We start from the raw sequence: 23,136 nt of genomic DNA, 5'->3' as shown, positions 1-23,136 counted from the left end.
TTACAAGGAATAAAGGGAAAGGATACGATTTTATACGTCGAATACGATTATTATATTACACTGGTGAAATAAATTAAGATAATTTGCGCATTTTATCGATTTGCATGAAAAGAATTGAACTGGAGGAAGAATCACTGCTTCTAGATAAAAATGCAAATCTTGTATGGCAAATACATAAGTGTACACGTGTGTGTAGGAGGAGCCAGCAGAAAAACAGGCTTTATAAGCGCGTCGAGGGTAAGATGAATTGCGTTCGCTAGCACATCTCGGCGAATTTCTTGGTGTTATCTTACAGCAATCGATTAAATTCACATCGGAACAATAAAAAATGAGTAACCACCAACGTTTAGATGATGGAATGAGTTGGCGAATCGTGGGGATGCTAGAGGCAGGCCAATAGCAAGTCCAGATATGCAGAGAGTTTAATTTAACGCCTAGCGTCGTGTGTAACCTATGGAAACAGTTCCATCATACTGAATCCATCGAGAGAAAGCATGGCCAAGGTCGTCGAAGAGCCACGACGGCCAGAGAAAATCGCTATTTGTCCATTTTAGCGAAGCGTAACAGAGGGGCTACAGCTTCTCAGCTCTCTCGGGACCTGTATGCAGCCACAGGAACCAGTGTAACAAGGGTGACTGTTTTCCAAAAGACTGAATGAGCGAGGGTTGCTTGCCAGAAGACCGGCTGTTTGCGTCCTGCTCACGTCTACGGACAGGAGAGTCCGATTAGCATGGTGCAGGCAGCATAGTGATTGGAGTACGGAGCAATAAGCGACCGTTCTATTCACTGACGAGTTCCGTTTTAGCCTAAACACCAATTCTCGCCGTACTTTCATATGGAGAAGACCAGAGACCCGCTATCTACCCTCCAATGTCCGCGAAATCAACAATTATGGCGGTGGCGGTGTAATGGTCTGGGCAGGCATAATGTTGGATAATCGCACACCTCTCCACTTCTCAGAGGCTCTCTGACTGGTGTGAGGTATAGGGATTAGGTCTTTCAGCCCTATGTTTGCCTATGTTCGCCCTATGTTACGGGATGCAGTGGGCATCGAGTTCACCTCATAGGACGATTACGTGAGGCCACATAGAACTCTTCTGGTCCACGAATTTCTCGAGAGTGAGGATATTTGTCGGATGGATTGGCCAGCCAGGTTTCTAGAACTTAATCCTATAGAGATGCTTTGGGGAGGGCAATTGCAACTCGCATTCGCCTCCTAGAACTAACCAGGAACTGAAAACAGCGTTGCTGAATGAGTGGGACCAATTGCCACAGGCACTGCTAAACTATCTTATTTCCAGTATGGCATCATGCTGCGAGGCCTGTATGGCTGAAAGAGGGGACCATACCCCCTATTAACCTGTTTCTTTAGCGTCTTCTGCAACCGCTGTTTCAGACCTTTAGACTCCCATGAGTGTTACACACGAACATGTGTGCCTATTATAACTGTTGAATGTTTATTTGTTTGTATTATATCAACCTACGTTCACACCAAATTTTATTAAAATCCGTCCAGTAATTCCGGAGATCCTAAACCAAATATGAAAATTCTCTTATACAAACGCATACGCAGCTTGATGACGAAACGGAGCTTTAAATGACCAGATATATTGTCATATTTACCATGCTCATATTTGCATTTGTTTCCTTACTTAAATGCTTTCATAAATTCATATGTACATACTGATGTATGAGTGCTTTTAGAGGTGAAAAGATAGCTTGAATTAACATCTAGAGTTTATAGCCAGGTATCAATAAATTAAGAAATAACATTAAATTTTGATTTCTATATAAGCACAATGCTATTTGAATTAAATAGTGTAGGCAGGAAATTCTCTGTTCAATTGAACTCTTTTTGATGATGTTAAATGATGCAAATTTTTACTTAGAAAATAACTATGAAATACCAGGAGTAATGTTCAGAAGTACAGACTGCTTACGATTAGTAACTATCTACTTTTCTTTCATGCAACTCCTCATTTACTTTTCTTATTAACTACAATGCACCATAATAGAATGAATGAAAAGATCCAAATAACACTGCTCATGCATGTGTTGTTAATCCTGGAGTTTCTACGATGAAGCTCACATTACGAAATTATTAACGAAGCATGAAATGAAATGCTGTATTTAATGAGCTTAAGCTCATTTGCATATCGGATAAAATTAGGAAGTTATACACTTAAAGGTATTTCTATTTTCAGAAGATTTAAGGATGCAAACTGTCATCGGATGCTATTGTTATTGTTATTATTTATGCTGCAGGTTTCTCAATTTGTTCTGAAATCCTAATCAGTAAGTAACCGGTAATTCATTGAGAAGAGGGATAAAATTCTTTATTTACATGGCCATCAGAAATTCTTCAGTGCCTGGAAATAGAATAAAGGATATTTTTCAGATTTATTTTAATCATCAGGAAAACAACATGATGTGTTTCTACTCTAAAGCGAGAATAATAAGGTTGGAAATGTAAATTTTGTAGATTTCTTCAATTATTATATTAAAGAATTAGTGAAATATATTATAATGTTAATTATTAAGACTCACTTTGGAGTGGATAACTTTACTATCATCCAATTTCCAAGAATACTTTTAGTGGATTTCTTCAATTATTATATTTTTTAATTAATGAAATTTATTTTTGATTTATCAATTGTTACTGGAGCAAGTAATACTTATTACGCATAATAATGCAGACTAATAGATCATAATTTTTATTACAGTAAATTTAATTTTCTCGAATGTTTTTTCTTTAAAGCCAAACTTTGTGTATAGGGTAAATTAATGCATATTTTTTATTGGTAATAAAATTGAGCTAATTTTTGAAAGGAATGATTACACGAGACAAAAATTACCTAATCTCCGGTTAGAATTTGATTTTACAAAAACACTGTTTCATGGAAAGTTAGCTCTTATTCACTGAATTATGAAATAGTAAATGCCTCAGCAGTTTTCTACTTAAAAATGGAATTCCATATTATGTTAGAGGAAATGCTTTTAACTGGATATTCTGATAGGTTATGCGCTTCAGTTATGGGCTGGATATATATTGTTTCAGAGAACTAACGATGGAGGCCCCTCCTAAATTTCCAGGAGTTCTTTATCTGCATGTTTACTGCAGAAACTTCTGCTTTGGCTGCTGAAATTTGAACCCACTGCTTGTTTATTTTACATATTGCTATTTTCCACAGAGCTATCCGACCTCAAAAACCTAGTTCTGATATAGTCCACTTAAGGATAAAACTCGAAACTTCGATCTTAATAACATGGTCTTGTTAGCCTAATCTGAGCAGCGAATTACCTCTTCACAGAGTCAAATTAGTTTAAGTAATGTTGCTATTGATAACAGATAGTCAATGATATTGTCATCAACGTATTTTTTAGGCAGTGCCACAATGGGAATGGACTTCTGAGTGAAAATGTAAGGGCTTGCCTTCACACACAAGATTTTAATTGTATTTCGTTTTCATGTTATTTTGTTTCGTTCTTCGCTTTTCGTCTCCATATTTTGCATAAAACTTTAAGTTAGTATGCTAATTTACGACAAGTAATGGAATATTTGCATGTATATTTCATAAGCAGAATTTCGGACAGTTGGAATAACGTTTATTGTTACCATGGATGTTAAATATAAGGATCTACACTTTATTTAGATTAAGCGTAAATTGCTCTGCATTTCAGTATTTAAAATGTATGCTGCTGGGATAAAACACTAGAAAAATTTAAATGTATATTTTCTGTGCGCACGCCATGCTGCAGTAAGTTCGCACTTTATGCTCATGCTAGATTTAAGTGGTGAATAGATTCTCATTTAAATATTCTAAAGCTTTAAGATTTTCTTAAGACTTTTCTCAAATGATAATTTTCTATCATAAAAACAGTTTTTATTCCATAAACAATGAATTAAAGCATCGAAATGCTAAAATATGCGGGAAAACGTGGGCTTGTTGATGATTTCTTGAAATTATTTTCAGTTTAGAAGCAATATGCTCAAAATTTTACTGACTAATCATAATTATGTTTGATTTTCGTTTATTGCGTGAAAGAAGTAAAGAAAATTGATTAGTTGTTTCATGAAATACTATTATTTTTATGTGTATAAAGATAACTTTGTATAATCTGTAAACAGGCAACATAAATTTTATTTTCACACTGAGTTCTGTGATACTAAAGTAATAACTAGACAAGAAGTATTTTAACAAACTAATAGCCTACTGTTGCCCTGTGAGTCCTTTACACACTGCAGCAGTTTGAATGACATTTTAACCTCAATGTTAATCTTCTTCTTTAAAGCATTTCTTAATCTGACACTCTGTCAAAACTCATGAGAAGAACAAATTTTCCAGTGCTGGTAAGGCTCCTTGAACACAGAAAACTGAGGTACAGGATAAAACTGTTTTAATATTTCTTGTGTCGTGCACCAACCAATTTCATTTCCGTGGGTATCCGTGATGACGGCATTTCCATGTGCTTCTACTGCATTTCGGAAAGGTAATAAAATTGTTTTATAGTGTGCAGCTGGTAGGAACTTGTTGTCAGATATTTCCATCACTTTAATTGCTTAAATGTTAATTATTCGTTGTACTATTATTATAGATTGGCTACAGAATCCAAGGAAATATGTTCAGATAATTTTTATACCTTGGATTGATGTTTTAGATATTCTTCAGAACATTTGAGTGTTCCGAGCAATGCCGCATTTTTCATTTTTGCAGTAATATGTAAATTAATTTCTTTCAAACTGCTTTTTTAGAAAAGCGCGAATTTAAAAACATTAATAATTAGAATTATTATCCGTACAACGTACAAAAGTAGCAAAACAAAAAAGTCTGAGAAATATTCTGTGAGGTTACTAATTTTTAAAATATTCAGACTGAGTAACTATTCTGAGTAATACTTCATCCGATGACTTTAACAAGCGAAATCAGAATGCTTCGTCTTCGGCAGTTTATCCACTTCTCTGGTAGAACCGCATTATTTAATGAGCAAACTTTTAATTTTTACTATACTTTTGAAGTAGAAAGGACGAATGGTATTGATTGATCATAAAGACCAAACTTGGTTTCGTAATGCAATTCCTTCCAACCTCGTTATATGCAAGCGTTTTACTTAGATGTTTTCGAAACTTTTCATACTACGTCATCATTTATATTGTCACTGATTCTTAAACAAGTCACGCCTCCACTAAAAATCAATGAACGTCTTCATGTTTACATTTAAAGATTTCGCTTTTAGGCTTGCTTCCATGAGAAGCTATGTACTGCTAAATGCTGAAAAATATCCCTGGGGAAAATATTTTGTGCTTTTCTAGAATGAACTGATGCAGATATAATTTCGCATTTGTTCTTTAAATTTTGCCTTATGTGCACGCACATAAGCCGATTGAAGAGCTTGTCGAAACACTTCTTCGGATATGGGGTGGGGGAAGAAAGAAAAAAATCAATCCCGTAAGAGTAATATTCTGTAAGCTGCATCTTCAGAGAAGTCCATTAGCCGCACCGCACCGCCATCTACACTTTACTTCCTGCATATAGAAATGTCAGGGAGCAGTCAACAATTGCTCAAGTGTTCAATTAAGATTTCAAGTATCTTTCGACATTATGTGAATAATTTGACACCTGTGATCATGAAGAAGTAAAACACAACCTAAAAGAATCTGTTTATTAGTATTTAGGGCGCACGCAGTTCAATAGTACGCGTAAAGTTAAAAACTAGAAAGCCTGCTTTTAAAAAAAAATATTTCCTTCCCTTTTTTCCTCGCTTTTCATATCAATTTGATGCTCTCGAATTCCGCTATTCTTTGAGAGAATTTATATTACATCTTCACAATATCTTTCAAAAATTTGTTAGACCTTTTTATCCGTTGTATGTTCTCCTCAGGCGATTAATTTAGAATAAGTATTTCCTTTGCAATTTTTCCTTTATTCGTGGCTTTATTCTTTGTATTCTCCTCTAGATTGTAAAACTTTCATTGATTCATCATCATTATAAGGTATTAACTTCATTTAAACTTCAGTCTTTTCTGAGTTCAACTGTTGCATATTGCGTTTCAAGTTTTTGTCTAATTATAATTATATTTTCTTATATTTAGCTGATTACTTCTTTGTAAAGATTCCCGTCATTTTACAGTATTTTCTATTCTTATAAATCATTATTTCATTTAAGCATTTTTGCTATTGTATGTGTTTATTGTCATTTGTAACTGAAAGCTAAATAAACTCACGTTCTTCAAATTTAGTTTTGAAAAAAAGAAGAATCTTCACAAAATGCTGACGTTTAAGAAGCTGTCGCCCTTTGAAAGGTGTTACGATTTGAAAAATCTCAAAATAATTGAATCGTTCATATTTTAAGGAACAAAAATAAGCAAGTGACTGTACTTTTGTAACTGATCATGCCGTAGTAATAGGAATAAATGTGTGTTAAAGACTTTGAAAGATATTTAAAACTGTAATGATGATAATCGTTTCTTATAACTACAATTTATAGTCTTAATTTTTATTCCTTGATGACAAAATCGAGATTTTCATTTTAGTCCTTAAAAGCTGAAAGCAGCAAAACTCGGTGAAAACAGTTTTGAAGTAATACAGTCAAATATTTTTGAGACACCTATAGTAGCTGTAATAATTACCTTTACTACATTTCTATGTAGTATTAATGGATTTGTACGTAAGTCCTTTGTAGGTTATTTTGCCAATATGTGAATAGGACGTGCTATTCATTTATCGTGCATATTTATGATAGAGCATTTATTATGTTTACTGTGTTAATTTGCTTTTAAAATATTGTTATTTATTTCTAGACACATAGTTATTTCTAAAAATGCTATTGTATATTCTTGAAACATATAATAAATACAATACAAGAAAAAACATAGTTCCATAATTAATGAAGTCTTCAGCAGAGTTAAAATTTTAAGAACTAGAGCCAACCAGTTTCTCTTTAGTGTTACTTTACATTAAACGTGGACGACTATTCACAGTTTGGATATAATAACGCTCCTTTTCTTCCAGAAAACAAAATGTCTCCAGAAATATTAGCTTGAAGAAGTAATTGCTTCAGTAATACGTAACAGGCCGCCCAGACGGTATAGTGGTTAGGGTCGCCTGACTGCGATACCAAAGGGTCCAGGTTCGAATCCCGGAGAAGGCGTGGATGTAAATTGTTTGTCCCTTCATAAGAGGCAAAAGTGGCCCACTTATTAGGTGCCTCGATAATTAAAGAGACAACCACATCTGGCCTTAGGAGTGGCCGATGTCTGCATAGGCAAGCGCCCACCATTAAAAAGAAAAAGCAATATGTAACAGTATAATACAATTAAAATATACACAACCAGAAAATAAAACTCAAAGGAAGAAAATACTGTCCTTATAACTGTGACAAATACGTATGCACTTAAACAGCTCTTTATTGAAATTTTCATACAAAAGTGGAATACCACGCAAAGCTTGATTTCTCAGATTTTGTCATTTCAAACGGGAATTTTCTTTCTGTTAAAAAATGTGTAGTCATTCTCAGCTTAGTATCGCTTATGCTTGTTATCATGAAGCAAACGCCAGATGTATAAGACATTTAAAATCTTTTTTTTTTTTTGGAGAGCCTGACTGCAGGTTCAGAAATGGAATGGGATTTCCTATTAAACTAATAAAACACATAATTTTAATAAGCTTCTGGAATTTCTTAAATCAGAAATCTCTTTCATATGCTATAAAATAGTTTCCCCATTCTCAGAAATTTACGTATCTGAAAATAATACATATAATATGTGGAACTAAAAGCAATAAATAAAACAATTCTATTAAACCTGTTTCATACATCTCTTTAGATTATGAAATAATGTTTTATGTATTAAAGAGTTTATTTATTACTCTACATTACACGTGTTACACAGGAAGTAGAGACATACATAATTAATATGTTTTTCAATCTCATTGTAGCTAACAATTAATCTCTGAGGATACAGTTTACAGGAGGAGAGATACTTTTATTGAATCTCTTTTAAGAATACCTAGTTCGCTTTCATTTGAAAGATCAGTAAATGGGTTGTTTATGGTTAAGATGGAATAAATAATTAACTATTTGCTATTGAGTTAACTGAAAACCCAATGTTGATATAAGAAATTTATCAATGTATTACTCAAATACGCCAATAATTGGGATATGTACTCGAAATTTATAGTAACGAAATTTTCTACAGGCAAGAGATATTGTTTAAAGCATTATTATACCATGTTTCTAAATGAGACACTTATAGTTTTATTTAAATAAAAGAACACATTTTAAAAACCTGTTTAATTTCAGATAAGAATTCTATTGAATTATTCAACGGTTACTATCTAGTATTTCTTTGCTCCTTAATTTTGTCTGAGATATCACGATTTCCTTTTTTCAATATTTATATGATATTTAAATCATTCTAACATCATATTGCAACACTGCACGCTTAATCTAGTTAAGTTAGAAAATGTAAATTATGATTATGTTTAAGTTTTTTCAGTATTTTTCATAGACGATGGATTATAAAAATAGTATTAAGCTGAGTTCTAGTTTTTAAGAGCCTTACATCGTAATGCGCTTTCTATAAGCCAGATTGAAAAACAGTGGTATGAATTAAAATTAATGTAATGCTATAGGTTGTTTTTATGACTGAAGAAGCTATATTATTAAACATAAGCTTTTTGGGTTCATTCTTTTAAGCAATACAGATAAAAATCAAAGTAAAAATTTTTAGTTCAAAAATTCAAGTATGTAATATCTGCAAGCGCAGAGTCACTTCAGTTTCAGAAGCATTATCTTTGCTTCCATGACAGTATTTTTTCAGTTTTTAAGGTATTTTACGCTTATTACAGACACTTTCTAATCGTTAAAAGTAATTTAATCCTAAAAAGCACAATCTTGAACAAGACATACATTTGCTTAGATTTTTTTTTCTTAAGAAACTGATCAGAAAGGGGAAGGGATTTCAAATAGAATATATACTTTTATCATGCCGTATTACTATTAAATCTTTATGACGATTAATTAATTAAGAGTTCTTGTGAGATTTCTCACTGCATTTCAGGCTCAGAGAAAAGGACATATTTTATCACAGAATAAAAATATCAGAACACTACTTGACAGCGGTGTTTAAGAGTCATTTTTTATCTCTTTTCTGAATCAAAACAGATCAAGCCGAGCTAAAATTTAAAGAATTGAAATAAATATAAGTCGGTTAAAAACGAAATGCTGGTCTGGGTTTCTAAACTACGAGCATGAAAGATGTATCGATCTCCATGTAAACACTTTTTGAAACTCGGTTCATTCCATTTCCAGAACCCTCTCTTTGATGCTGTGGTTCTTAAAATTTTCTCATCCTCGAACCACCATAAAAGAGTTGATTAAATGGACGACCACTATTTATATTTGGTCGACTAGCGATCTGCGCATTTCTTTACGTGCGCAGTACAATTTATTTATTTTGTGCATTTTGTTCGCCTTTCGTAAAGGAGCGTGCAAAAAAAGAACTCCCTATTTCATTTCTTACAGAGACCTCAGACGTTGTGTCGAAAACAAAACAAGAAAAACCTTTCATTTTCTTAAATTGTGATGCATGCATAACATACATTTTCCTTATATCGTGGAACGAAATGAAGAATAAGGTTTTCCTTTGCATCTAGCTACAATGAACATACCAGTTGTAAATCAAAATGTGTTTCTATAATTTAAAATATTTAATAATTGTCCATACATATTTAATTCTTTAAATAATTTATGACAAGTCATAGCTATATTACGCATATATGACGCGCGCATGCGTAATATAGCTATGTTCATATCATTCGCTCTTACGGCGTGATGCACAAACAGACCTTGCAGTTTCATTTTTAAGGGCGCTACTTTTGTTAAGAGGTTATGGTATAAAAAAAATCGTGTTTAATGTTTAGCTAAATGCATTGCAATATGAGACGTAGTGAAACAACAACGTACAAGAAAAAATATGAATGAAACCTATGAATCAAATACCTGGTGTTTTTAATGTTTTTTTTAAAAAAAATAGCTATAAATTTGAATATGCGAATTTTAGTTGACACGGTAGTATTTTTTGCTCGTTTAATGAGTAAAAGGAGAGAATTTGTTCATATATAAATGTAAAAAACCTAATGTTGATGATAGAAATATCCCATTTTAAATTTTTTTGGGGTTTTCTAAATTTCATTTTCCACTGGGCGAAAAACTTGCATCAATCATTAATATTTTACTGAGACTTGCATTAAATGTTAGAAAATTAAGTTTTTAAGTCTCCAGCTACGCTAAAGTTAATTGATTTCTGCTACAGTTATTAAGATAAATTCACGCTTTATCAACTCGTATGTTAGCATAGTCCATTTGTCGTCGTCTAAATGATTTGATTAAGCGTACACAATTCTCTACATGGTCAGGCAAAAGGCGCTTAACCACATGCATTTTAGCACACATAATGTTTAAAACATTAATTTTAATCTCGGTTGCTTTTGATATAAAAGTACTCAAAGTCACTGAGATTAATTTTGAATTCGCTAATTTTATATTCAGATAAGCGATTTTGTTTTGTGAATATTTGCGCAATTGAGTATTTTGTTAGGATATTCGGTTGCTGCTTTTTTTTCTGTAAAATCAATACGTAGTAGTGTTTAACTTTAATATTAAAATTATTACTTATTTTTATTCTAGAAAGTTAGTTCTTTGAGACTTTTGTTTTAATTACAGATTAAGATAAATTTTATTTGGAAAGCATAAAACATAGAATTCGATCTGGTTTACAAGCGCCATTTTTAAAGTAAACCATAATCAAGCTTCCAGATACTGAGTTGATATATTCAAAAATAATTCTTTCCCGACGTTTTAGACTTTTAAAATTTTTCATAAAGTTTTTCTAAAAATATGTAAACAACCTCTGCTTACTAAAAGTTAAAAATCAGGAAAACTTATACAAGAATGCTCATGATTTTTGTCATGGAAAAATGCAAATATCTCTACCAATAAAGTGTTTTACGAAGACGATTAAAAGGTTCACAGAATAGGATGATTAACAAAAAATTTGGAATTTAAAATTTAGTCAGATACTTGCGTGCATATATCAAAAGCGTGAGTGCACATGCATCAAAACGCACGTGAGCTGCTTGAGTTGAGAAAGCTGTTTTCGGGTAGGTTTTTTTCTCTTTAAACAGAACTGCCTCGTATTGGTATAAACCATGAAGAAATTCACAATAATTTAACGCATTTTGGCCTCCAGAAATCGAATCATAGACTAAGTTCAGTGACTTTATTTTAATTTCGAAAGAGTAGCAATCCCCAGTGAATTAGAAATGTTCCAATTAAAATAGAATACATAGCCAAAACAAGCACTTACTAAGGTAACATTAGGGTGAGCCGAGAGTTTTGCAAAAGTTTTACATAAATCAGGGGCAGCTATTACAGTTGTATGATAGGGATCAGTTATCACACGTTTAACGTGTTCCATCTGAGCAAGACATTCAGCATTAGAGAACTTGTGGTGTTTCAGACTCAAAATTAAGTGTAGAGGTTTATAAAATTTGCCTATTTTCGGTGGGTTTGATGTTCAAGTCCACTAACTGCCTTCTTCTGTAATCTAATCCTCTAAATGAGAGATTCTCAACCAGTGGTATGGGTACCACTGGCGGTACGCAAGAGAAAAATAAGAAGTGGTTCGCAAAGAAAAAAAGTAATTTTAACTGCTAAATTGAAAAAAAAAACTCATGAAGAAAATGAACATAGATGGATAGAAATTTCCTATTATTGAACTCTAACTGAAAATTTCAAAAATAAAACAGTAGTTAACTTTTGGCTGAACCTAAAAAAAGAATTTAAAGGCACTTAAATAAAGCTATTAAATTTTTATTGAATTTTTTTACAACCTATTCGTGTGAACAAGGATTTTCTTCCATGGTATATTTGAAAAATTAATACATAAAAAAGTAAAAGTGCATCCTAATTTACTGTTAAAACTAAGTGATATAAGGCCAGACAGACATAAAAAATTGATCTCACTTAAGCAGGCCGGAATTCCACACAAAAGTTTAGGATTAACGTATCATAACTTAAATTTTGATAGTAAAAATGGTAATAACTTTTAAACCTAATATTTTTTATGTGTGCAAATTTAATATAAATAGATAACAGGTTGTGCAAATGGCAAAATATTTTTTTAATACTTCTATTGAGAAACTAAAAAATAATCATTGTAAAATGTAGTACTGGTACTAAAGGTTTTCAGTTTTTTTAGATGGTACATGCTAGTCAAAAGGTTGAGAAACGCTGCTCTAAATATTAATCTAATAATGAATGCAAGGATGCACGAAACAACATTTAATGACAACGGGCATGAATTAATTATGAGGTATTAAGCCTTACTGCCTTTTAGAACTTTAGCTACAACTTTAGCTTTAATGGGAAGTAATAGGCGAAAAAACCTTTCAAGTCCTTTCGCGTCTTCAGCAATCTACGAACTATCTACTATGAGTTCAGAGTTAAAAAATGTACTGCTCTTTCGCAATGGCACGACGTCACAGTGGCGATGAAGTATCTTGATTCCTGTCATCCTCCGCCATTGAAGGAGAATTGCTGGAAATGATGTTACTGCATTCTGGTTCCAATGGATACAGTAGTTGAACTGGTCTTTATCTCGTTTCCGTGTGGCAAATGAACAGAACAGGCTGTGATTTTATTATTCCGCCTGGGAAGGGTCTCCTTCGGAATTCCCATCTATCACATTAACTCTGAGGTCATGTCTTCATGGGCCAACGAAATAGTTTATTCTTTCTAAGAGATGTCTTTATCCCCCAATTTGGAGTGATGGGCAGTAAGTTCAAATAATCTTGTTTCCATTTTCTCCAAATTGTCTCTGTTAACAATTTTGGTTGTTTAAAAATCTATGTGCAAGACTGTCCTTTGTCGAAGTCAAGTCAGAGCTTTTTTTGATGGCAATAATAGCAACTACCTTTCTATGCAAAAGTATACAGGAGTTAAAGATTCTGGTTTTCCTATAGCCGAGTATACAAATGTCAAGACCTAGAGTTCGATACAGCTTTTACTTCTAGTGGTTTTAGCATGATTGTCTGGAATTCCCTGAATGTCAAGGGTGATTTGATTAGGATTTTCTTCAAAAGAGTTTGAAGAGACTGAATCATACGATTTCAGAGTCTTTCTCACCAAACTACCTTTATAATTATAAATTTCTATTCGATCTTTTGTTTGGAGAATGAATTTTATTATTCTTTATCATCTGGATTAATATTCTTTTATTATTTTAGAAGATTTTGGCATTATCTGCAAGCGTCTGAATGTAAGCAAAAATTTTTCTATTAATAGATCTGCCGCTAGTTCTAGATGTACTGTTCTAATTATAACACAGGTAAATAATAAAACTTTTATCTTGGATAATTATTTTCCATATTTGATGTACAGCGGTCTATCCCAGTATTTTCAGGCTAGAAAGCTTCTCGACATCAGTCTGGTGGGAGCTGCGCTAACTTGCATCACAAGTTTTGTATGAAATGTTACAGACATTGTAATTGTGCTCAACAGTTTTAAGTCTTCTAAGAATTTTAATTCATTTAAAGTGTTCATGATTCCTCTATGCCCTACAATTCGGTGATTATGCAGAATAATTAGATCAGTCAAATGATATTTACCAGGCAATACGATTGGATGTCTTTGTTTGTGATATAAATTTGAATTCTCTAATCGTTCACCAACAGGAATTGTACCATTTTCGTCTACGAAAGGACTGAGGAGTTCAGATTTGATTCAAAACTTAACTGCTGAATGCACGAATTTCATTTGAGGAATTTCGTTCCTGAATACTTTTGATCCAATGAGTTTCTGCCATTTCAGTTTCGGTAGACTATAAATATCCGTATAATTTCGAAGATTGTTAATGAACTTCAAGCACCATGCAGTAATTAGGTAAATTCGATGTAACCTTCTTCAATTTTGAGCATTAAATTAATCTTCTGAAGGTTTTTGTGATGCATTAGTTTAAAGACATTTCCCTCCAGACAAGGTTTCCCTGCTTTCCCCAATGCCTTATTGAAGTCGTCAATGTCATTCATCTAGCAAATGTTTAATTTTGATCAGTCTGCCGTTTCTTTTATTAACCTCGTTGACCCACATGACTCTGTTTCAGGTTCTCTGTTTCAGGTTTTTGACATTTTCACCTTAAGTTAGTTGGAATATCTTCACCAGGAATATACAGTGGATGGTCGTTAATTCGAAGTCAAAGGTTCCCAGAAAAGAGTTCGACCTATCTGTATAAGGTATTTCTCCCGCCTTTTTAGCATGCCTTCCTAGTGTAGTGGTCTGCACGCTGGGCGCGTATTCCAGAGAGTGCGATTTCCGACGAGGGGGTTGCTCATTTTTCAACTCTCCTGCTTTAAAAAATACCTAATGTCGCTACACTGGCGCCCGAACTAAGAAGTTTGGTGGATGATGATTCTCGACACCCAGGATTTGGCGATTGGGTCACCTGAAAACACCAGTCGTCCTTTAAAAGGGGAAGTAGTATAAGGTATTTTCCCGCCTTCATAGTGTAGTGGTCTGCACGTTGGGTGCATTTTGCAGCGGTTCGTGGTTCGATTCCCGGCGAGGCCGTTGCTCATTTTTCATCTCTCCTGCTTTAAAAAAATACCTAATATCTCTACATCTGAAGTTTGAATTATCCGATGTTAAGAAAAAATTATAACTTTGGAAGTGTATCACTGAAGAAAAAAAGTCTCCTAATATGAATAACCTACGCTATCTAAATTTAAGCGTATTAAAAAGCAATAAAGACTGACCTTATTCATAAAATGAAGCAGATGGTATGCAGTAGAAAGTAAACTTTAATTAAAAATATGAATTACACTTCGGGGGAAAATTGTAAAATGGATGTATGGCTTTGTTTATTATGCCTACATTTTTCAGCCAGATTCTCGATTTGAATCAAACATTTCAGTTCAGTTTTAGGAGAAGGCTCAATTTGAATAAATGCTTTCAGAATTTTTATAGAGTCCATTATGGCGTGATCATTACGACGCTTAACAGTTTCTGCATCTTCTTATGAATTCGATAAGGTCTCTTCTTTTTTATTTTCTCGGATAGTTTTTACTAGGTCATCATTGTTCAGTTTTTCACAGGCTTCCAAGTCTTCATCAATTTTCCACAGGTTTCCAATCTCTCACGTAATCATAAAAAGTAACGTTTTCGCATTTAATGTTTTTGAATTTAGGAAAAACTGTATCAATATCTTCACATTCTTCAGTATGTTTGTTCTCTTCGACGTGCGTGAATTTAGCACAACGAAAGCAATTACTAACTGTGCTTTCTTCAACAGCATTCCATGCGGTGTATAGATCATTTATAGCTGCATGCAGAGTAATGTCGTAGTTTTCATCACGATATAAATTCAAAATTATTTCTTGTAAGAGTCTCTTACAATAATTTGTTTTAAAAATCTGGGTGATTACTTGATCTATTGGTTATAGATTCGCAGTTGTGTTTCGCGGCAAATATTCAACCTGTATGGAACTCATTTCTGGAAAGTAATTGTGGTAGAATGCGTTATCCACAAATAAGAGAATTTTATACTTCTCCCTCAAAAACTCCTCATCTATTCTTTTTTACCAGTTACTGAAGATGTCTCGTATCATCCATGCTTTTGTCTTGGATACACAACCAATGGCAATGCTCGAATTCCTATAACTCACAGTGGATTCTTGGACTTTCCAGTCACTATTTAGTTTTTTCCTCTCCCATTCATATTAGCACAAACTAAAGCTGCAATCCTCTACATTTACCTACTACGCAAACATCCCCTTTAAAATGTAATGTCTTGTATGGAAAGAGCTTATAAAAATGCATAACTTCGTCCGAATTTAAAATGCCTTTTGGCAGGTAAGTAGAAAATAGCCCTGGTAGTTTCTTCGAAATAAGTGCATAGGCCTTTGTTTGCATTAGAGCTTTGGTCACACATAGTTTGATGAGAATTACTTAACTGAATCTAGAAAGCCATCCTTCAGTGCATTTCAAATCTTCCGTACCCATTCGACTTGCCCATTCATCAGCCTTCGAGCCTTCGTCTGCAACAGGGGTCCATTTATCGGAAAATCTAGTCTCCTGGTACCATAGCAGTAGAGATTTTTCTAGATTTTCTTGGGACGCAACTTTCAGGTGATTCCTTCCTCTAGGAACCTATCATATATATATATCTAATATTTTTGATTATTATTAAAATTATATTTATACAAATACTATATCAAAATGCATACTACAATGCTTAGAAAATTAATTTTATTACTCAGATCAGGAAATAAACTGAAATAAGATTTTAGTGTTTTCATTAAAGAAACCTTTAATGGATGCTAGTTTTAATACCAGTTTGTTACTTTTCCCAATTTGTTTAAATTTTCCCCAACGTTGCGAAATCTTTCTCGCACATATTTTCAATAGAAGTTTAAAAAAATTTTAGCTGTATTTTATTCTGTTATTCCGTCTTTATATCCAGTTCCTTTTGATTTTTATCAATGGAGTCAAAACATTTTAAATGTTTTGTTTCGGGAACAATATTTGGTACTAAAATTTTCTCAGAGTCTGTTATTGGATGTTAAAAAAAAAAAAAAAAAAAAAAAAAAAAAAACCTGAATTAACTAGGAGGCAGTGCGATGTAATTGTTTGGAGAAGACAATGTGCCCTTTTTAAAAAAAGCTTTACTTGAGGATAAGCGAATGGCTTTTCATAAATATATTTCAAAGACTAACCGTGAAAACGACAGCTTAAAGACATACAGGTACTTAGCAAGAATTCAAAATAAATACGCTCCATCTAATAAATAACGGTTGTACGTACGGGGTAATAACATTTAACATCTGACGAATCTATTGCAGATGCTTTTAGACATTAAAGAGAATGCTTTTGGAGTCAAGAGTGTTTATGTCGTAAAAAGTCTAAGCATATTAATATTGAAACATCCAATCTTTTACACTCTAAAACAGATGGGATCAGAACACCTAGACATGACTTCTGCTCTCTTTTTGCATTATACGAATTGGAGACTGCACTGAGTTAAAAATCTTCAAGAATGAGCTATATACATGCATTAGTTCTTAAGAATTAGAACGATTATCCGAAGCAGATAATTTTAAATATTTTTATTGTATTTCGGAGACCGATTTAGTTCCCACACAATGTAAGAACAGAATTATTATCCCATTTCTGAAAAACAGTAGAGATTTCAAAATATATATGTCAGATTACATACCTATATCCTCACATGTCTGATGGCAAAGGCGATGGGGAAGATGGTTCACAAAGGGCTGAATTGGTATCTAGAGCATTTTGATTTACTAAGAGGGGAGTAGATGGATTTCGTAGAGGTTCGATTGACAGATTTACAGATTGCCTATTTTGCTCAATTTGTGAAGGATGCTGTTGATGGCAGAAATGACTTGAAAGTTGTTTAAGTTAATTTTAAATCAGCGTAAGATACGGTGTGGAAGGAGAAATTATTTTTTAAGCTTACTGATCTTAGTATTGGACGCAAAATGTTGAATTGGATTTTTTCTTTTATTCACTAACATTTTTCTAGAGTTCGTCTTGAAAATAATGTATTTATGAGTTTTGTCCTGTAGACTGGTCTCCCTCAGGGATCTGTACTAAATGCATCCATTTCAACACATAGAAATGACTTATTATTGTTCTGAACTCAGGAAATTCATTGCTTTTTATTTGCAGATGATCTGATCTTATTTACAAAATATCAGAAGAGGAGTCCAGAGTGTGTGAATGAGGAAACCCTTGGTGCTGCTCTGAGAATATTAGAAAACTAGTGCAATATTCAAAACATGGTTGTTAATCTTGATAAGACTGTTGTCCAGACCTTCTATCTTGCACATAACCAACTAGAACCTGATGTTTACTTCTTAAATCACCGTTTAAATAAGTCTGACAAGTTAAAATATCTTGGGATTGCGCTTGACAATAAGATGAACTGAAAGTGTCACAATGAATCTATATCTCATAGATTTACTAAAAGATTTTCTCCCCTTAAGCTGTGAACTACTGTATTGTTTGAATACAATTATCATTGTATTGTTTGAATACCACTGTATTTAACTTGTTTTAAGCAGTTCTTGAGCAAACTGGGTGATTTTGCAGAATTAGGCACGTCGTTTAATTATTGGCGCTGTTAAAACTACGCCGATTGACTCCATGCTACTTTTGACAGAGGATAAACCTGTTGGGATCCTGACCTGATAAACGAGAAAGCAGCTATTTGATGCTAAAAGTTATAAGAACTGGTGATAATGTTTGGTGACAATACCAGTCTAGATACAGGAACTTAAATGCCCAACTTGGCTTTGTCCAGAGAGTCCTGGACCAGCGTCCTATATTTAATCTAAACGTTGAGATACAGGATCTAGTGCGGCCAGATAATCCCTGTGAATATGAAGCAATAAATACTCGTTTGGAACTGTATTGGCTAGCCTATAAAAAGAACATCCTTCTGAAATATTTATGACGTTTGAGACTCTAGAACTTCAGTATCCGAAATATCACTGGCGTCGAGTATACACTGAACGATCACGTTCAATCGATTCACCAAATGTAGGTGCGGGAGTATTTGTTAATTATTCGCATTTTATATTCCTATCGATGATATATATCCTTTTGATGCTGAGTAATCTGCTGTTAAGGTAGTTCTACAACAAGTTCTGGTTAGAAATTTGATTTCTGTTAAGGCTGTGATATTGTCTGAAGGCAAATAACGATTCAGGCTATTGCTTCTGATGCCAAAGCTACATCTTTAGATGTATGGCAATATAGAGTTCATTTGCAACAGCTCAAGAGAAAAGAAATCCACGTTACCCTGCAGTGGATCCCAGCCCACTACGATGTGGATGGTAATGAACAGGTTTATCTGTTCTCTATCGATCTATTAGCTAAAATGATCTATTAGCAATCTATATCTAGTGATCTATTAGCTAAAATGTGATCCATGGTTTCAGAAATGTTAAAAAATGAGATTTCGTTTTCACTGCTAAACGTATTATTAAACACAATTCAAGCTCTAACTGTCATCAAGACTAGAAGATGATGATTTAGAGCAGTGTTTCTGAACTGGATTTACTCCAAGGACCGGTAAAATATTTCGGTACGTTCTCGCGGACCGGTTAGTTTAATAATTCGACTCATTGGCACAGTTAGCTGAATATTTCGCAAACCGGCGAATATTTCTTGCGGAGCGGCAGTTGAGAAACACTGATTTAGAGTATATAATTTCTGCAGAGAATTGGTTGAAGACTATTCAGGACAATACCCCTGGTTGGCTTCATCCTACAGCTGTGGTGACATTGCTACTAACTACTGGACATGACAACTTGACGGCGCACCTATTTCGCATTGATATCTTGCCAAGCCCAGCCTGTCTACTATGCAGCAATGGTATTTTGCATAGAGACCATTTTATGCGGTGCGTTGCAACTCGGGGAAAAACGGAGATGAGCGATATTAGCTTGCGAGACTGCGCATGGGTCAATGACCTATGTATTTTATTATGTTATCTTGTTCATGTCGAGTACCTTGACACTGGAAATAATATATATATATAGGTCTAGTATTTCCGATTGCAATAAAAAGGCGATGTGCACAACTAGATGTTATAGCAGTCGATTATACAAAATTTCAACGCTAATCGTTTTTGTCACATACGTTAGATGTCACAAAAAATTCCTTTCGAACCCATTTTAAATCCATTTTACAATCCGTTTTGAGAAAAAGGGTCCTTCGTATTCTATTTGTACGTACACAAGTCATAGAAAATCGTCCAAATAGATTATGGAAATGTCAAAATTTATATTTCTGTTCAACTATGATACCCAACATTTTTCGAGATTACAGCGCTTTCTTTATTTCGTGCAAGGAAGTAAACATACGCAACTATAATTATAAAATTTAAGAAAGTAAATAATAATTTGGTATTTCCTTATTATTATGGCCCCCTTTTCTTAAACTCGAAGTTGCCTCCAAGATTTTCGCCAAGTTCATGCTTACTTCTCACATACGTATTATGGCTTCCATGATTTCATGATTGTTTTTAATATGGCATCAAAGCATTTTTTCGGCCGAAGGACGTTCGCTATATGAACTTCGCAAGGTCTTCCACTTAGCGAGGGGGCAAAATCTTTCAAGATTTTGTGTATGAGCAGCTATTGTTGGATCAACGTAATGAAATTTATCGTTCACAGCAAAATGTCTCTAAACTGCATTTTTAGATTTCCTCTATTTTATATCCTCGTCGATCCCTCATGTACATGTTCTATGATTTTTGCAATCATTATGTTTGCTTCTCTGCTTGGGACTTGAATGGGAAAGATTTCACCAGATTCTCGAAATAATGAGCCAAATAGTCGGTGTTGTATAAAAAGTCTGTCGGCTTTGTTTTTCCTTCGTATGAAGAGATTTTTCTTTTAATCAGTTGTCGAATTAGATGTAGAAAATATCTCTCTCTCTCTCATACTCTTTTAATGTCAATATTTGCATTTTCGTAAAATATGAATTATTTCTCATACTACTTTAATCGATGCCAGTTCCTGTGCTCAACAATAAATAAATATTCGCGCCTTTACAAACAGTATTCTGAAACCTCTAAACCAATTGTCAAAGTGTATGGTTTGCCTTAATTTACAGTTTTTCAAGTGACACTCCAACTGTTTTCACTAGTGTATAGTTTTATTTTATAAAGTCACATTCCCATATTGGAGCTAAAATGCGTCGTCCTTAGAAGAAAGATCTCGAATTTTCCTCACTTCTCGGTAAATCGAACTTTCTCAATTTTTTTTTTCAAAACGGAAAATACGTAAACACGTGGAATACTTAAAGCTCTTCTTATAATGAGACTTATGAGGGATTTTGAATTGTTAACATTTACATGAAAAAAGAAAGTATGACAACACGTGGTTTACTTAGAGCTCTTCTCGTCACGAGCAAATTATAAATGATCGTGGTCAGGTCTGCCGGCCATTTGATGATCGTTTGCGTCGGCAATTTATCGATAATCTTGGCGCCGCTAGCAAAACGGGGGCCGTAATAATAAGGAACTACCAATAACTACAGGACTCAGATGGGCACTGGACAACTTTCCGTTCATCATCGCGCATGGGAACAAAAGAACCATTCCGCATAAAGTGACAAAAATCTCTTTCAATTTTTTTTATAATTTATTGAAATGTTGATATTTTCATTATTAGTAGTTTATCCATTTACAGATAAATATTTCAGTGCGGTCAAACTTTAAATTGATATAATCTGTCAAAAAATATAGGAAATTGAAGGTCGTCTGCAGCACACAGATTAACCACTATGATTCCATACAGATATGCTATGTTCACTTGCTTACATTGTAAAACACTGCATTTACTTACGGATAATGAGGGAAATGAAAAATGTTTAGCATTGAACATGCTGAGTTTTTTTCAAACTTTGCAGTACTGGAAAATTACTATCTCTTTCTGTACGAAAATAATGAAGAAAATCAGGCCTGAATTCTCAAGTAATATTCATATTTTTGAAGTTCTTGTACTCGTTGGGAGCACAGATGATCTTTTCATTGCTACCAATGAAGAGTAGGAAATGTGAATTAAGGTTGCGGTGGGGATTATTAAGTAAGTTTTTAGCATTATTTAATTTTAAATGCAAACGTATTCATGAAAAATATTTTTAAGCAAATAATAAAAGAAGAGATAAACTTTTTGTAAAACTTGCAATTGTTTTCGTTATTTTAAATTTAACTTATAATTTATTAAAAATTTATTTAAAACTGACAGATTATATTTATTATAAAAATATTTAGAAATTAAAATTGTAACGGACACATGCATTTACATACACACATAATAAATAATAACTATGCATTTTTAAAATTTTCAAGAAGAAAATGCTAGTCTACCTAACGTTCAACGATATCTGCAAAAAATTTTATAAAAGTTAATAATGACTGATTTTCCTTGAAATTTTAAAGAAAGGTTTTCAAGAAAAGTTTTTAAAGAAAGCTAAAGGTATTAAATTGGAATAAAATATCATTTGTAACAAGCGCGAAGTAACAAAGATTTCTTCTTATTTTTTTGCGAAATTTTGCTATTAGAATATTTTTGGTTTATTTAATTAAAATATTTTTCGTGAATAAATTTCCTTTTAAAATAAAATAAAAGCGAGGGAATTATTAATAATACTTGTGAGGTTTACCTATTTATTTTTAACTTAATTGTTTTAACCTATCCCAGGCCACATTTTGCTGTGATTATTAGAAACTTGCGTTAGCGGCGTTGATGTGTTCTCGCCTTTAGGCTTGTCTCGCGGGTTACTGCAGACTAGAGCTCTTCCTGCGCCTTAAAGTATTCTGTGAGCCCTCAGACTAAACTACCACACTTTGAAAGGAAAAAAAACACATTTGAAGTATTGACTTCCTGTAACCTAAGTTACTTCTTAATAATCATAAAGGATGGTGTTTTGCCGTTGTTTATAGGAAATTTAATTCAATTACTAAATATCCTGTCTATCCCTTGCTCATAATTAAGGAAATAATCCGGAAAATAAAATCCACAAGATACATGATAACGTTGGACCTCACGTCCGTATATTTCCAAATTGGCAGTTTATTGCAAAGTCCAGGGTTTACGCTTTCCTAAGAATGCCATTTAGATTATGCGGGGCACCTGCCACATTCCAAAGATCCATGGGTACGATATTGCGGCCAGTGGTTGAGAAAAACAATTTTATTTATTTAGAAGACATAATAATATCAAGGGAAACATTAGTCTATGGTTTCATGTAAAAGATTTACACAAAGTATTTTCGCTTCTAAATGAAGCCGGAGTAGAAGTGAATGTCGCAGAATGTATGTTCGCCGCCTAGAACTTCGGTATCTAGGATGCAAAACATCCAGTAAAGGCATAGAAACAGAAAACTCAAAAAATAATAGCGATCAAAAATTACCCTCCGCCAAATACTGCAAAGAAACTTTCATCCTTTTTAGGGATGTGTTATTACTATAGGACATTTATTATTAAAGATTTTGCTCAAATCGCAGAACAAGTATTACAATTAAAAAGGAAGAAAACTCGCTTTAAC

This window comes from Stegodyphus dumicola, chromosome X1 (assembly GCF_044657685.1).
Source record: "Stegodyphus dumicola isolate Sdum_Otavi_A_Nest chromosome X1, ASM4465768v1".
NCBI classification, from domain to species: Eukaryota; Metazoa; Arthropoda; class Arachnida; order Araneae; family Eresidae; genus Stegodyphus; species Stegodyphus dumicola.
Note: the sequence above shows the minus strand (reverse complement) of the source record.